The sequence below is a fragment of the Mauremys reevesii genome, linkage group 1 (assembly GCF_016161935.1).
Source record: "Mauremys reevesii isolate NIE-2019 linkage group 1, ASM1616193v1, whole genome shotgun sequence".
Classification (NCBI taxonomy): Eukaryota; Metazoa; Chordata; order Testudines; family Geoemydidae; genus Mauremys; species Mauremys reevesii.
The window spans coordinates 123,815,276-123,831,528 of NC_052623.1; the positions used below are offsets into that span (position 1 = coordinate 123,815,276).

Sequence of the window (16,253 nt, forward strand, 5' to 3'; positions counted from 1 at the left end):
ATCTTCTATTAATTTCATCAGGTAACTCCTGCTTTTTGTATTGTGTGAAAGGCTAACACTTCCCTATTCCCTTTTCCACACCATTCATGATTTTATAGATTTCTATTATATCCCACCTCCCTTAGTCATCTCTTTTCTAAGATGAACAGCCCAAATCTTTGTAGTCTCTCTTCATACAGCATCCATTCTATATCCATGATCATCTTTGATGCTTTTCTCTGACCCTTTTCCAGTTCTACTATATCCTTTTTGAGATGGGACAATCAGAACTGAACACAATATTCCAGGTGCACACGCACCATTAATTTATATAGTGGTATTAGTCAATGTTCTGTCTTTTTTTATCTCAGGCCTAATAGTTCCTTTGACCACTGCTGTGCATTGAGCAGAAGTTTTCAGAAAACTATCCATGGTGATTCCAAGATCTCTTTATTAAGTGGCAACAGCTAATTTAGAACCAATCATTGTATACTTATAGTTGGGATTATTTTTTCCAACTTGCATTACTTTGCACTTATCAACAGTGAATTTCATCAGCCATTTTGTTGCCCACTCACCCACTTTTGTGAGCTTCCTCTGTAACTCCTAGCGGTCTGCTTTGAACTTAACTATCTTGCATAGTTTTGTATCATCTGCAGAATTTGCCACCTTACCATTTGCGCCCTATTCCAGATAATTTATGAATGTGTTAAACAGGTCCCAGTACAGATCCTTGGGGGACCCTGCCGCTCATGTCTCTTCATTGTGAAAACTGATTATTGTTCCTGCTCTCTGTTTCCTGTCTTTTAATCAATTACTGATCCATGAGAGGAACTTCCCTCTTATTCCATGGCTATTTAGTGGCCCCACTGCCTGTTTGGCAGATTTCCTGCTTCTGATGTAACTTAAAAAAAATATTGTTAGTTTTAGCATCTTTAGCAAGTTGTTTCTCCAGTTCTTTTTTGGCCTGCCTTATATATACTCCTTCCTATTTTCCTCATTGGGATTTAACTTCCAAATTTTAAAGGATTCCTTTTGTGCCTCTAATGGTCTCCATTACTCTGCTGTTTAACCATGGTGGCATTCGTTTGGTCTTCCTACTCTCTTTTTTATTTGGGTATACATTTAGTCTGAGCCTATATTATGGTGTTTTTAAACAGTCTCCATGCTGCTTGCAGACCTTTTATCCTTGTTACTGCTCTTTTTAATTTGTGTCCAAATAGTGTCCTCATTCTTGTGTAGTTCCCCCTTTTAAAGTAAATGTTACTGTGGTGGTTTTTTGTTTTTGTTTGTATTTCTCCCCGGAACAAGGATACTAAATTTAATTACATTATAGTCACTATTACCAACTGGTTCAGATGTAGTGGCCACTTGGACCAGATCCTGTGCTCCACCTAGGACTAAATCAAGAACTGCCTCACCCCTTGTGGATTCCAGGACTAGCTGTTCCAAGAAGTCTTCTAAAATTTTTATCTCTGCAACATGCCCTGAGGTGACATTAAACCAGTCAACATGGGGATCATTGAAATTACCCATTACTATTAAGTTTTCTGGTTCTGTAGCCTCTTTAACCTCCCTTAGCATTTCACAGTCACTATCACCATTCTGGTCAGGTGGTCAGTAGTATATCATACTAACTAGGTGACTATTGCAAGGAACAGACACTGAAACCAAGTACACCAAAGATCATGTCAACATGTTTCCAGTTATGCCATCCACAGAGCTAGGTTGAGCTTAACATCTTTTTGAATGGCCGTGGCTGGCACACGATACAAAGCCAGTGTATTTAGGGGTTACCCTAGATCACATACTCACATACAAATGCCATCTCACTAAAGTAGCTGAAAAGATCAAGAGCCAAAACACTTCTGAACAAACTGGTAGGGAGCCAATATGCAAACACTGCACAGTTCAGGGCTTTTTCTCTGCTACTCAGGTGGAGAATACTGTGTCCCACTTTGGTTAAACTCTGCACCATTAGACTAGTAGACAAACAGCCTAATCATACCATGAAAATTATCTCGGGCGCACCAAAGCCAACAAAACTTGCATGGTCACCAGGCCTTGCCAGTATTCCTCTGTCTAACATCTGGCATCAGAATACAGCCAACAAACTGATCAGCCAGGTACAGCAAATGATACACAATGTTCAGCAATCCTATCTGGACAGTGCTGTTCACTCTCCATCCAGCTAATAACATCATCAGCTCACTGTGGTGGGCAGACTGGGAGAGAGCCTCTGCCATGACCAGGAACTCCCACACTATCACGGTGAACGGTGACCTAGCTCTGGGCTCTCACACCACCTCTGGAGCCAACTTAATAGGTTCAAGTGCGGCATGGTTCACTGTGGCAAGACCGACCTTACCAGGGGCATCCAGGGCAGCCCACTATGCATCTGTGGTGCTGTGGAGGATGCGGCACACAGGGGCGGCTCTAGAAATTGGGCTGCCCCAAGCAGCGCGGAGCGCTGCGCCGCCCTTCCCCGGTCCCGCGGCGGGTCCCCTCTTCCCGCGGCTCCGGTTGAGCTCCTGCCGGCATGCCTGCGGCAGGTCCACCGGAGCCCGGGATGAGCGGACCTGCCGCAGTCATGCCTGCGGGAGCTCAACCGGAGCCGTGGGAAGACGGGACCCGCCGCAGTCATGCCTGCGGCAGGTCCGCTCATCCCGGGCTCCGGTGGACCTGCCGCAGGCATACCGGCGGGAGCTCCACCGGAGCCAAATGCCGCCCCCCCGGGAAACGGCTGCCCCAAGCGCCTGCTTGGCGCGCTGGTGTCTAGAGCCGCCCCTGGCGGCACATATACTGGATGGTTGCTCTTCTCATGTTGGGCTCCCATGAGGTCTTCCCAAGCTGAACACTGTTGACTCAGAGGCCACTGACTGGCTCAAGACTATTAAGCTGTTTTATTTTGTGTTTTTAAACCTTCCCCACATACAGTCACTGTATATATATATACACACACACACATACACACAAATATGTATATACACACACACTATTAAAAAATGAAGTCCCCATTCAACAAACAGAACACATACCACTTAAAGGGCCGTGCCACTGCAAGCTTCCCTGCCCTTGTGTTCACCTATGACCTGAAAGGAGAAGTTCTAAGGGTGAGGAAGATAAAGAGGTAACAAACTACAATGGTTTCCTTGCAATAAAAAGCATTATGGCCATGAATTTTTTGCCAGCTCATCTGATAAGACACTAAATATTGCTTAACAAAAAGAGATTATTTGCTTTTTTTATAGAGAGATTATCCATTAACTATTGAGGAAAAATGTTAATTAATTTAAGTACTATAATTCCAAATTTGCATACATTTATGGAAAACCTGTTCTTGCTGTAACTGCATATATCCATCTAGAATACAAAATCCCAGTTAACAACACTTATAAGTTCTGTTTGTGTAATGTTGGAGATAAGATTTTTCTGAGGCAGTGTAACATGGATAGCTTCATTCTGAACAGATTCTCATTTCAGATTCAGTTTGAAAACTTACTATAAAAATATACTGTTGACCTCAAATAATATTAGATGGTCTCGAGGAACACAAAATAATACATGCCATTATTAAAGACACTACCCCATTGTTTCCCGATTTCAAAGGCCATGTAAACTAAGGCAGACTAAATGTATCCCTGCTAAACAACCAGTGTGGTCACTGGACGATTGAGGTGCTAAAGGAGCACTCAAGGACAATAAGGCCATTGCGGAGAAACTAAATGAATTCTTTGCATTGGACTTCACTGCTGAGGATGTGAGGGAGATTCCCAAACCTGAGCCATTCTTTTTACGAGACAGATCTGAGGAACTGTCCCAGATTGAGTTATCATTAGAGGAGGTTTGGGACCAAATTAATAAATTAAATAGCAGTAAGTGACCAGGACCAGATGGTATTCAACCAAGAATTCTGAAGGAACTCAAACGTGAAACTGCAGAACTAATAACTGTAGTCTGTAACCTATCATTTAAATCAGCTTCTGTACCAGATGACTGGAGGATAGCTAATGTAACGCCTGTTTTTAAAAAGGGCTCCAGAGGTGATCCCGACAATTATAGGCCTGTAAGCCTGACTTCAGTACTGGGCAAACTAGTTGAAACTATAATAAAGAACAATATTGTCAAACATATAGATGAACATAATTTGTTGAGGAAGAGTCAACATGGTTTTAGTAAAGGGAAATCATGCCTCACCAATCTACTACGATTCTTTGGGGGGGTCAACAAACATGTGGACCAAGAAGATCCAGTGGATATAGTGTATTTAGATTTTCAGAAAGCCTTTGACAAGGTCTCTTAGCAAAGGCTCTTATGCAAAGTAAGCTGCCACAGGGTAAGAGGGAAGATCCTCTCCTGGATTGATAACTGGTTAAAAGATAGGAAACAAAGGGTGGGTATAAATGGTCAGTTTTCAGAATGGAGAAAGGTAAATATTGGTGTCCCCCAGGAGTCTGTTCTGGGACCAGTCCTATTTAAGATATTCATAAATGATCTTGAAAAAAGGGGTAAACAGTGAGGTGGCAAAATTTGCAGATGATATCACATTACTAAAGATAGTTAAGACCCAGGCAGACTGCAAAGAGCTACAAAAGGATCTCTCAAAACTAGGTGACTGGGCAACAAAATGGCAGATGAAACTAAATGTTGATAAATGCAAAGTAGTGCACATTGGAAAGCATAATCCCAACTATACATATAAAATGATGGAGTCTAAATTAGCTGTTACCACTCAAGAAAGAGATCTTGGAGTCATTGTGGATAGTTCTCTGAAAACATCCACTCAATGTGCAGCGGCAGTCAAAAAAGTGAACAGAATGCTGGGAATATTTAAGAGTTAGATAATAAGATAGAAAATATCATATCACCCCTATATAAATCCATAGTACACCCACATTTTGAATACTGCATGCAGATGTGGTCGCCCCATCTCAAAAAAGATATATTGGAATTGGAAAAGGTTCAGAAAAGGGCAACAAAAATGATTAGGGGTATGGAACGGCTTCCGTATGAGGAGAGATTAATAAGACTGGGACTTTGGAAAAGAGATGGCTAAGGAGATATGATTGAAGTCTATAAAATCATGACTGATGTAGAGAAAGTAGATAAGGAAGTGCTGTTTACTACTTCTCATACACAAGAGATAGGGTCACCAAATGAAATTAGTAGGCAGCAGGTTTAGAACAAATAAAAAGAAGTATTTCTTCTCAAAACACACAGTCAACCTGTGGAACTCATTGTCAGGGGATGTTGTGAAGGCCAAGACTATAACAGGGTTCAAAAAAGAACTAGATAAATTCATGGAGGATAGGTCCATCAATGGCTATTAGTCAGGATGAGCAGGAATAGTGTCCCTAGCCTCTGTTTGCCAGAAGCTGTGAGTGGGCGAGAGGGGATGGATCACTTGATTACCTGTTCTGTTCTTTCTGTCTGGGGCACCTGGCACTGGCCACTGTCGGAAGACAGGATACTGGGCTAGATGGACCTTTGGTCTGACCCAGGAGGGCCATTCTTATGTTCCAACCAGTAGGATTGCGGTTTGTGCACAAACTGAGGAGAAGGAGGATAAGCAGGGAAAGGGAGAAGAAAGTCATAATTAAAGATGGTCAACGGCTAAGATTTTTTGTTTTATAAAATTCAAGCCAGGTTTGGTTGAGACTCAGGACCCATTTGACCAGAAACCATAAAGCTCAAGAAGATGGAGTAGGGTTTGAATAAATGATTCACTTTTAGTTCATTCCTTGTTACAATCCTACTACACAGATGTACTATTCACTGGGTGGTGGCAGCAGATGAAGAGGGATAAAAGAACAGAGAAAAAGAAGGGTTGAGGTCACCTTTGTTATTAATTCCCTCAGAAGCAGAATAGTTCAGTGGCTCAGGCAGTGGACTGGGAGTCTGGAGACCTGCATTCTATTCCTGGCTCTGTCACAGACCTCCTGTGAAATTTTAGGTAAGACACTTCCGATCTCAGTGACTAATTCCTCATTTGTAAAATGTTGATACTGACACCAGAAAAGAAGCACTGTGTAAAAGCTAAGTATTATTTAAAAGTGTGGATTGATTTGAGTTCTAGAAACTGATGGGGGAAGGAGTGTCATGGCTCTCCTCGCTTCCCCCGAATTGGGGGGGGGGGGAAATCAAATTTTGTAGCAACATGTTTCTAATATCAATGTTTGCCCTTAAAAAGCCCTAGTTCTGGTATTTATGTGGGACATTTAGTGCATGGGGATTATTTTCTCTTTTGTCTCAGTGTTTTCAATACATGGGAGTTGCAGTAGCTTCACTGAAACACTCTTGTTTTTGTCAGACTCCTCTACCAAAGTCAATGGATGCTGACACAAACTATTTCAGTATTTAAAATCTATATAGTTTGCCAGCTTGGCAATGGGCTGTGATTTAGCATGCTAAGTAGGCTGGAGCTCACTGATATTTAACAGCCTCAGCACAGTAGCTATTTCCCTTTAACTACAGAATCACCATGGCTACATTAAACACCAGATGCTTCTTGTTATATTTCAGTTCCAGTTCACTTTAGTTAATGCTCTGACTAGCACATCTGGACTGTAACTCTTTTTTCCTTGTAACCTTTTTTCAGCACAGTACTAAGGCCCAGATCTTCAAAGATATTTAGGCTCCTAACTTCCACTGAGATCAATGGACGTTAGGACCCTAAGTACTTTTGAGGATCTGGGCCCAACTCCTTATCCAGCCAAATGGAAAACAAAATGCCCAGCCAGACAGGCAAGTCTCTTTGACTAACATTGACTTTAATAGAAACACCCAGAACATTCTAAGTCCTTTCCAAACTGAAAAGAAGGCCCAGTTTCTGCCCCAAGGAGCTCACAGTATGTGTAGAGCAGGGGAAGAAGTTGCTTACCATGCTTACCATGCTTAACATGCTCAGACTCATATCACATTTAGTGATACTTATTTAACCTCTACAACAAGTAATCACAGTATGGTAATGAGCTGCAGGAATTCAGGAATGAAGGGGAAAGTTCTCATGTCTGCTGTGGTTACTTAGTGCTCTTGGCCAATGCAAATAGGCTGTAAAGCTCATTTAAATGGCTGCATGGGAATTCTTTCAGCAAAAGGCAGCCCTGAATGGCACAGAGCTGGGATTATAACTCTGTGCCATCCTCTTCATTGCTCCTGGGCTAGGCAGCATGGCTGGGAAGAAAAGGAGTATGGTTGGAGTGTTTCTATGCTCTGACTATTCCTGATGACTGCAATGGCTCATTGGGGCCATAGACAGCCTGGCATAAATTAGAGCTCTCTTAAGGCTGCTGTAACTTACACCAGGAAACAAACTCACTTCTGCCTAGCCTCAAGATTTGGTAAGGAAAGTTGCCTTTAAAACTACTGTTGGTGCCACTAGGCCTGAGTAAACCAAAGTTGTGACTTTGGGCCTATGTGACCCAAAGTACCTTTATGTAAAGTGCTTTTGTTAGCCTTACTAAACTTTTGTAACCTTTTGTGTTATGTGCTAATTACTGCAGTGGTAAGGTTGCTTGATACTAGATGTAGCCAATATTAAATAAGATAGGCGGAAAGCAGGTGCTGTAATTAAAGTTATATGCATGAGAACACAGTGGGAAAGTACAGATAACTGATCACAGAAAAGTTGCTAACGAGCTAAGGTGGTTTTTTGCCAAGTATGACTTAACTGCTTCATGTGATTGCTATTGCAAAGTGTATTTGCTGCATGGGAATGAAAGGTGGGGGGAGAGGAGGAGTGTGGGGGTAATGGGAATGCGTAGCTGAAGTTCTGTATAAAGAGAGGAAAACTGCTTGTATCGGTGTGCAGGATTTGAGAATGCTTTTCTCCCTGGCACCTATTTGGGCTTAAATAAACCTGGTTTTGCTTCTCCACCCTGGTGTGATAATTAGTGAACCCTACTGTTGCTCCGCTTGGGCTCTTTGAGCCGGCAACAGTTTTGGCGTCCCTGGGTGGGCTCGAGGCAAAATTGTGCCTTGCCCGGACTCCTCCAATGGCCGGTGGACGATGGTCACAGCCGACGCCTAGCGCATTTGCCGGGGGGCCTCCGGAGACGCCGCGTCAGGCTGACCTTGGAGGACACAACGGTGCAACGCGCTCAGATAGTGGAGAAGCAGCTGCGGCGCGGTGGGGAACCGGTCTCGTGAATAAGATAGGAACAGTCCAGTGCTGTTAACCTTTTGTTTGCCTGTTAAGACCTGGGACGCCCAGTGTCTTCCCATAGGTATGGGGCAGGAACAGAGTACAGGCAGGGTATGGTGTACACCCTTAGAATTCATTCTGATGAATTGGAGTGGTTGAATCAGATCCCTTGGCTAAGTGTAAACTGAAAAGGTTCTGTACAGTAGACTGGCCTCAGTATCAGCTCGAGAGCCAGGAAAGGTGGCCACCGGAAGGATCACTTAATTACAACACGATCCTTCAATTACTCCTGTTTTGTCAGTGAACAGGTAGCTTCTGAAGCTGTTTGTATGTAGAGCTCTTGTAAAAATCCCTCATCATATGCCCCAGAGCTGCACTGGGAGGAGAACTGTCCGTGGGAATGTCTGTCTCTGCTGGGCTCATGCCATTTGAATTTATTGACTGTGCAGCAAGATAAAATGCATCGTGGTAATAGGAAATAATGGTCTTGGTGTATGTGTGTGTGTGTGTGTATACCAGTGTGAGTGTCTCTCCTGTGTAAGTGCCCTGTAGGAAAGATCCATAGTTTATGTGCTGCTAGCAGGGACAGGGCACCCTCTGTGTGTGTGTAAGTGGAAAATGGGGGAGGGACAGTCTAAACATTTTTACCTCACCCCCTAAGGGTACCCCAGTATGTTACATGTACGTACATTATGGTCCTGAAACCTGCAGGTATTTAGAGAATTGGAATCTTTACACGTGTGAAAATCTATCTAAACAATGCCCATTAGAAGGTATCTTCAATCTAAATAAGATCATATATCTCAGAGGAGCTTTTAATCACAAAGAAAAGCCTCTGACACAGTGTGAGCAATTTGTCTAGGAATGGGTTAATTTGAAACTCGGCTAACCCCAGAGATAAGGAGAAAGCTGCTCTGTGTACAAGTTCAAAAATCAGTACATACTTTGTTAATTACAGTAAAAAAAAAAAAAAAAAAGGATCGGGCCCAGGCGGCCAGGCAACAGACAGAGAGCTTGGAGAACAGGTTGGAAACTTTTAGGGTGTAGTGAAAAAAACAAAGACAAAAACAGAGTAAGTAAGTATACGCATGTGGGTTCAAATACTCAGAAGAATATTTGGAATGGTGATCTGAGTTGGTAAGTGGTTGTTGAAAGGACAAGCAAGTGATTTAAGGCACAGTGAAAAGTTAACTCTATAGTTGCTGGAGGGAACAGCAGTTGAATTTTGTAAATGTACTAAAGTAAAAAGTTCTTGGTGTCTTTGAAATGTTTGTAAATAAATTCAGGCAAAGAAATTATTAGATTGCAATCATTTGGCTATGAACAATTTTGTTAAATTAGCTGAAGAATGTATCCACTGCTATGTAATTAAAATTGTATTAGGCTCTAAGAGCACTGTGAGTGATGATGTTTTCTTTCAGTGTTTACAAGCAGGAGTTACAAGTGAGCCAGCAAGCATCTGTATTAATGCAAATTATCTAACTAATAAGATAGGAGCCACTAAAACAGGGGCTGCCTATAAAACACATACAAGACAATATGGGGTAATTCTCCTAAATTAACAAGAGTATTTGTATATTTTAAGTAATGATTGACTGCCCAGAAGGGGTAGACTTTTGTTTCTGTCTTTCAGATAATCAAAGAGAAAACTAATGCCAGCTGAACAGCATTCAACATATCATGCATTTACTGACAGAGTAACAATTATGTTTTGTGTTCTATGTATGTTCTGTCTTGTGGTGTTTGTCTCAAGTGGCCAGAATTGTTGTGATTAATATTTTTTATGGGATGGTCTAATTTAAAATCAAGTGGCAGTGTTAAATTGAAATGCAGATACTTGTTTTGTTTTATTTAAAATACAAAGTGTTTGAATATATCAGAAAAATGTGATATACTAAAGTCTAATACATTTTCTTAAGTAAGAGAAAGAAACTTTATTAGCCAAATCTTTTAATTTAAAGTGGTTATTAAAATTTGCATACTAACAGTTTTTGAAAGCAAGGACATGGAAAGTTAACCCACTCCCCATATTGTACATGGGATCCTTCTGGCTACCTCAGACTTCTAGCCAGAGGGCTAGGGATGGTGGAAAGCTATTGGACTAGAGGTTGTATTGAGTGAACTCATCAAAGTGGGTGTGCTTGTCCTGGCCTGTTGTTCTAAAGCTCTGTAATAAGGTTATTTTAGTGAAAGGGTATATGTGGCATACATTAAATAAGACTAATGTACTGTGTATGTGTTTATTGTTAACAAAAGGTGTATAAGTAAAAGTTTCCTTTGTAGGTTAAAAAAAAGAAGCCAAAAAGGGGAAAAAAAATGAGTTAACTGAGAAAGTAAATAGTTAACATACTCAGTTTCAAAATAAGACACTGACTCCGTTCAAGGACACAGCCAAGTTTTAGCTGTGAGCAAACAACCAAGAAAAGGGGGGGACTTGAATATACCCAAGCAGATGTAAAATCTGCAAAGACACTAATGCAATGTGTTAGGTTTTTTTTCTCACAGGTAAAGAAGAAACAACCCAAAGATCCTAGCAGCCCTACCACTCCTAGATCTTTATGTAGACTGGGTCTACATAAAGATCCATCAACAAAAGACTGCCTTGGCTCCACGCTGGAAAGGCCCTTTCCAAGTCCTGCTGTCTACCAACACTGCTGTGAAGTGCCAAAGACTGACTGCTTGGACCCAGGATTCTCACTGCAAAAAGACCCCTCCACATCAGAAGAATTTTCCTATTGATGATTAGCCTATTCTTTCTTCTAGTTCTACTGTGCTTCTGGACAGCAGGGAAAAAGCTCCCTTGTCCACTGACAGACCAACTGTGCCTTTAGACTTTTCTAGAAAAAGCACAGCTATTACAGGGTGATATGTGCTGGAAACCTCTCCCCTGTAGGATGCTAAACCACAATTGTTTTGGGAAAGAAGAAGAAACACTCACTCCACTGACATTGCCAAAGTCCAGGAATTCCTGACCAGAAAGGACATTGAGAACTGACCCTGGTGAAGAAACAAAGAATTACACACTGGCAGGAAGAAACTTGTGGGACCCATGTTTGGGAATGTGGTATTAATTGGATTTTGGGGTTTATTCTACAGGCTGCGCCCTGTGTTTTGGATAAATCCTTCAGTATGTATTGCCCTCCCTAATTGGATTTTAAATGACATTGCCTTTATTCAGTTTTCAGATCACTTTTACATACCCAGATTGCTCACAAGGGGCTGCCATTAGATTAGCACAACAAAGAGCCTGGGTTATTTCCTCTGGAAAAAGAGGAAATTGGACAGATCCCTGTGGGCTGGGGCTAACAGTGTAACAGCCATTTGGAATATTCTTACAAGCTGGGAACATGATAAGAAATTGGGCCAACTAGAAAAGGCCACTAGCCTTATTTTTAAAGCTCAGCTAACCCAAGTATAGGCTGAAGTTGGTGAGTTACATGTCATTTCCACCCTTAGTTCTATAACCCAGAAGTTACTGACAGAGATGGTATTGAATATCACTGAGGCTGGGAAGGTATTGCAGTGGGATCTAGTATGTTTAGAAATTCAGGATTTCCTGAATGACCAGCTGATGGCCATTCAGAGTGATCTTGAGCACCAGATTTGACCCACTGCCCTTACAGACACATCAGGAGTACCATCTGATCTGTGGTCATGGAGACATACTTGGACACTTTCTGAATGGAAGTGTGGACATTCACAGTGCTCCTTCCAAGCATATGGACCGGTTAGGGTGGGTGTGGCTTCCACATACCGAATCCTGCTGGATCCATGGGGAGGATGCATATGGGACTGAATTATTCACCGAGACATCTGGGAAATTAAACCACTTGGTATACCTACCTGATTTATAGTCAGTGCCCCAATCCCTTAGTTGTTAAATGAACATTCCACTCTTTTGTCCATGCATTCATTCCTGGGTTGGGGGTAACTAAGCTCAAAAGAGCAGTTGTACATATATCTGTAAAGCTTCATTGTTTTTTGTTTTTAAATTTTGAGAAAACCGCCAAAAGTTTGTTGAGTATTCTCAAAGGGGATTGTTGTGCCACTAGGCCTGAGTAAACCAAAGTTGTGACTTTGGGCCTATGTGACCCAAAGTACCTTTATGTAAAGTGCTTTTGTTAGCCTTACTAAACTTTTGTAACCTTTTGTGTTATGTGCTAATTACTGCAGTGGTAAGGTTGCTTGATACTAGATGTAGCCAATATTAAATAAGATAGGCGGAAAGCAGGTGCTGTAATTAAAGTTATATGCATGAGAACGTAGCCCCCACAGTGGGAAAGTACATATAACTGATCACATAAAAGTTGCTAACGAGATAAGGTGGATTTTTGCCAAGTATGACTTAACTCCTTCATGTGATTGCTATTGCAAAGAGTATTTGCTGCATGGGAATGAAAGGTGGGGAGAGGAGGAGTGTGCGGGCAATGGTAATGCGTAGCTGAAGTTCTGTATAAAGAGAGGAAAACTGCTTGTATCGGTGTGCAGGATTTGAGAATGCTTTTCTCCCTGGCACCTATTTGGGCTTAAATAAACCTGGTTTTGCTTCTCCACCCTGGTGTGATAATTAGTTACTGTTGCTCCTCTTTGAGCCGGCAACACTACCTTTGTCCACTTCTGCCCAGGTCCTGTGTTGACTGGCTGGATCTGAATGGGCGGATGCCATTAGTTTTAATTGTGATTTATTTACCAGGTAAAAGTCATTCATCTCAAAAAGATGCATTGTCTGTTGTGGAGCTTACATAAAATATTTCATACCTATTAATAAAATGTCTTTCAGGGCAAGTTTGTGAGATGTAGTTTCTCTGGAACTATTTAATTTCTGTTAATATACACTGTGAGCTTGCATCTAATTCAATTTATAAAAACATCAAGTGCTGTTTAAGATGAACTCATGGATTGTTAGATGGATGCATAACCCAGATGCCTGTATAATTCCCTTCAATGTCATTAATTGGACTGACTGAATTATTATTTACATGAGGCTTTTGAATAATCTTCCGAGATGGCAGTATACTGAGTACTCATAGGGTTTTTGTTGTTGTTTTCAGCACAATAGCATATAGGAACCTCTTAATACATTGTCTTAAGCCCTGGACCTTCATTAATATTAAATATCACAGTCTTTAAAAAAGAGAAAGAGGGGAAGGATGACATTGTTACTCCCTTAGATATCAATACAGTTTGATGAGTGTCAGAGTCAACATTGCTGAAACCAGGATAATTCAGGTTCCACTACATCACAAGTGTAACATCAAACAGCAGCAGCAGTATTGGAGTTTGGCTCACTCACAGTCTGTTTTTAATTAAATCTGTGTAACTGACCCTCCTCAGTAATCATCCCAGTTGCATGAAAAAAAATAAGTGAACCAAAACCAATCAAACACAAACCCTTAGTGCAGTAAGCCAGTTTGATTTCTAGGACAAGGTAAAATTTGTACATTCCCCCACAGTAGACCTGCAAATTCTTTTATTGGGGTATGCTAATATCAGTTCTGAAAGCTTTGCTATGCTTCTGTTTTTCATTCCTCCAGGGGCAAAGCCACTTCTGCACTCCTAGCTTGAATGGATCAAATTCAATTGGGCTAATGTCAGGTCTAACTGTTATTAATGTACCTGAACTGGGAAAGTTATTTATTTGAAAAATGGGCCCAAATTTCAATAAAGTCAGTCCCCTGGACAATAAACAAGTCTGATAAATGGAAACAAAAATGTATAGGCTGCACTTACGTTAGCTCTAAACTATTTATTTATTAATAAAGGCACACCACTACCGTTCACACATTAGATTATGGAATAGGTTCTCTTCTCATTTAGAGTGCTTGAACTCAGGTCCCCAGATATTGTAGTGAGGAGCATAATATAAAAATCAAGATTATTATTGGTATTAAGTAGCACATATACGGTCCCATGAGCTAGATGCTGTATACACACTTAGTAACGGACAGTCCTGCCTGAAAGAGTTTAAAGTTGTGTGCCGTGATCCTGCACTGAGCTCCCTACAGGCTCAGGTGTCTGCCATCTGTCTCCAGGCCTGCTTACAAGTGGGGCCCAGGTGATTTAAAAGGGCCCGGGGGTGGGGGGGGCTGGTTGCTGCTGCAGCTGGCAGCACAGTGGAGCTAAGGCAGGCTTCCTGTCTGCCCTCTCTCTGTGCTGCTCCTGGAAGTGGCCAGAATGGCTCTTTGGCCCAGGGAGGCAAGGGGACTCTGCATGATACCCCCATCACCAGTGCTGACTCTGCAGTTCCCATTGGCTGGGAACTGCAGCCAATGGGAGATGCAGGGGTGGTACCTGTGGGCAACAGCAGGCAGAGACCCTGTGTGCTGTGCCCACCCCCCTTAGGAGCTGCTGCCTGAGGAGTGTGTTGGTTGCTTTTGGGAGCCACTCAAGGTAAGTGCTGAGCCCCTGACCCCCTCCTGCACTTTAAGCCTAGAGCCTGCACCCAAACTCCCTCCCAGAGCCTCCACCTAGCGCCTCCACCCCTTGTCCCACCCTGGTGAAAGTGAGTGAGGGTGGGGGAGAGGAGTGACAGAGGGAGGGGGGAATGGAGTGAGCATGGGGTGTGGACTTGGAGAAGAGACTGGACAGGTGCATGGCCTCAGGGAAGGGGGCAGGGCAAGGTTATTTGAGTTTGTGCAATTAGACAGTTCCCAACCTTACTGGGCGGGCATGTGGATACTCTTCCAGCACAGCCAGGGCATGGGCAGCAGCGCAGCTGGCAGCTCACTGGGCACCAGCCAGTGCAGGCGAAGCACTGCCCAAATGTTAGGCAGACCGAGTCTGTGTGGAAGCAGCTTGTGTGTTTGTGGGGGCCCATTGACTGTTCTGCCCTGGGGCCTGGAATTGTTGGCAGTGGGCCTGCCTGTCTCTCAGTGCAGGAGGAAGCAGTAGTTATCTTAAATAAAAAAAATGGAAGAAGGTAGCAGGTGGCAAAGCAAACAAGCAGTGTATAAGGAGACCTACTGATGGGGAGAAGACAGGGGACTTGTAATACAAGTATTGGCGCTCAGGCTCCAGCCCAATCCCAGAAGTCTACACAGCAATGAAACAGCCCAAGACTGCTGGCACAGGCCAGCTGTGGGTGTCTAGTTGCTGAGTATCACAGCTAAAAACAAGGTGGGATACAGAAAAATTACTAAAGACAAACACCCTATCACCTGTGGGTGAATACTTTTCTTAGAGTGATCACTCTATATCTGACCTCTCTGTCCTCACTGTCAAAGGACAATTGAACAACACCTTCAAAAGACAAGGGTGGGAGACTAAATTAATAACTTTGTTAGAAACCTCTGTGTAAGCCTAAAAGCTTAGTGCCTTCGCATACAGAAGTTGGTCCAATAAAAGATATCACCTCATCCACCTACTGTCTTTAATATCCTGGTACCAATGTGGCTAGAAAAACATTGCATACAATGATTGCCATGTCAATTTCTTCCTCAACTACCAGTCCTGCAAATTCAGCATTATATCATCTTGGAATGAATCTAGGCTCTTTCCTTCTGATACTTCAATCACCAGCAATAAAGTTTCTGAGGATTATATTAGATCAGTGTTACCTGGTAAGCCCTACTGCCTCCAATAGATTTGCATAGGTATAGTTGCTTGGCAGTCAACAATTCCACTGATGGTGCAGAGGAGTAAGAACAAATCCAGTTTCCCTTCCTCTGACACCTGGTGTTTCTGCCCAGCTAACAGGAATAAAAAGTGGTGATTTGGCTTAGCAGTTCTGAATCAATACAGACAGGAACAGATCTTCTGAGTAAGAAGCTGCCCCTTTTATACTGTTCCTTTTCAGTGTAGGAGTAGATTTAAAGTCCTACAATACTTTTTATACAGGATGTTAAGCATGGTAGAATGCCTCAACTATAAACACTATTACTCTTTGAGTTTTAACTGATGCAGTATTTTAGTGTAATTTTTCATGTGTGACTTGGATCCAATACCTTTATATATAAACTTGGCGTCAAGCTGCTAATTGCCAAACCCATTGCATTTGGGGGTGTGATGCCAGAAAAGGAAACTTTAACTTCTGTTTAGGTGTTTTGAGATTTCACTCAGGTGGAAAAACCCTGGAAGTAGTTTGCTTCACTTTCCCTGACTACCTCAGCAGCTGACTGGTGCGCTCCCAGGC

At 42.4% G+C, this 16,253-nt stretch overlaps 1 protein-coding gene across 1 annotated transcript in view; it reads right to left on the minus strand.

The window, feature by feature from the left end:
- ATP10A (ATPase phospholipid transporting 10A (putative)) overlaps window positions 1–15,847 on the minus strand; it is a 208,626-nt gene extending 192,779 nt beyond the window's left edge. Inside the window, exon 1 of the mRNA XM_039520236.1 lies at window positions 15,679–15,847. The gene's annotated coding sequence lies outside the window, so the exon portion shown is untranslated. The remainder of the gene's footprint in view (window positions 1–15,678) is intronic.
- Between the last annotated feature and the right edge of the window lie 406 nt (window positions 15,848–16,253).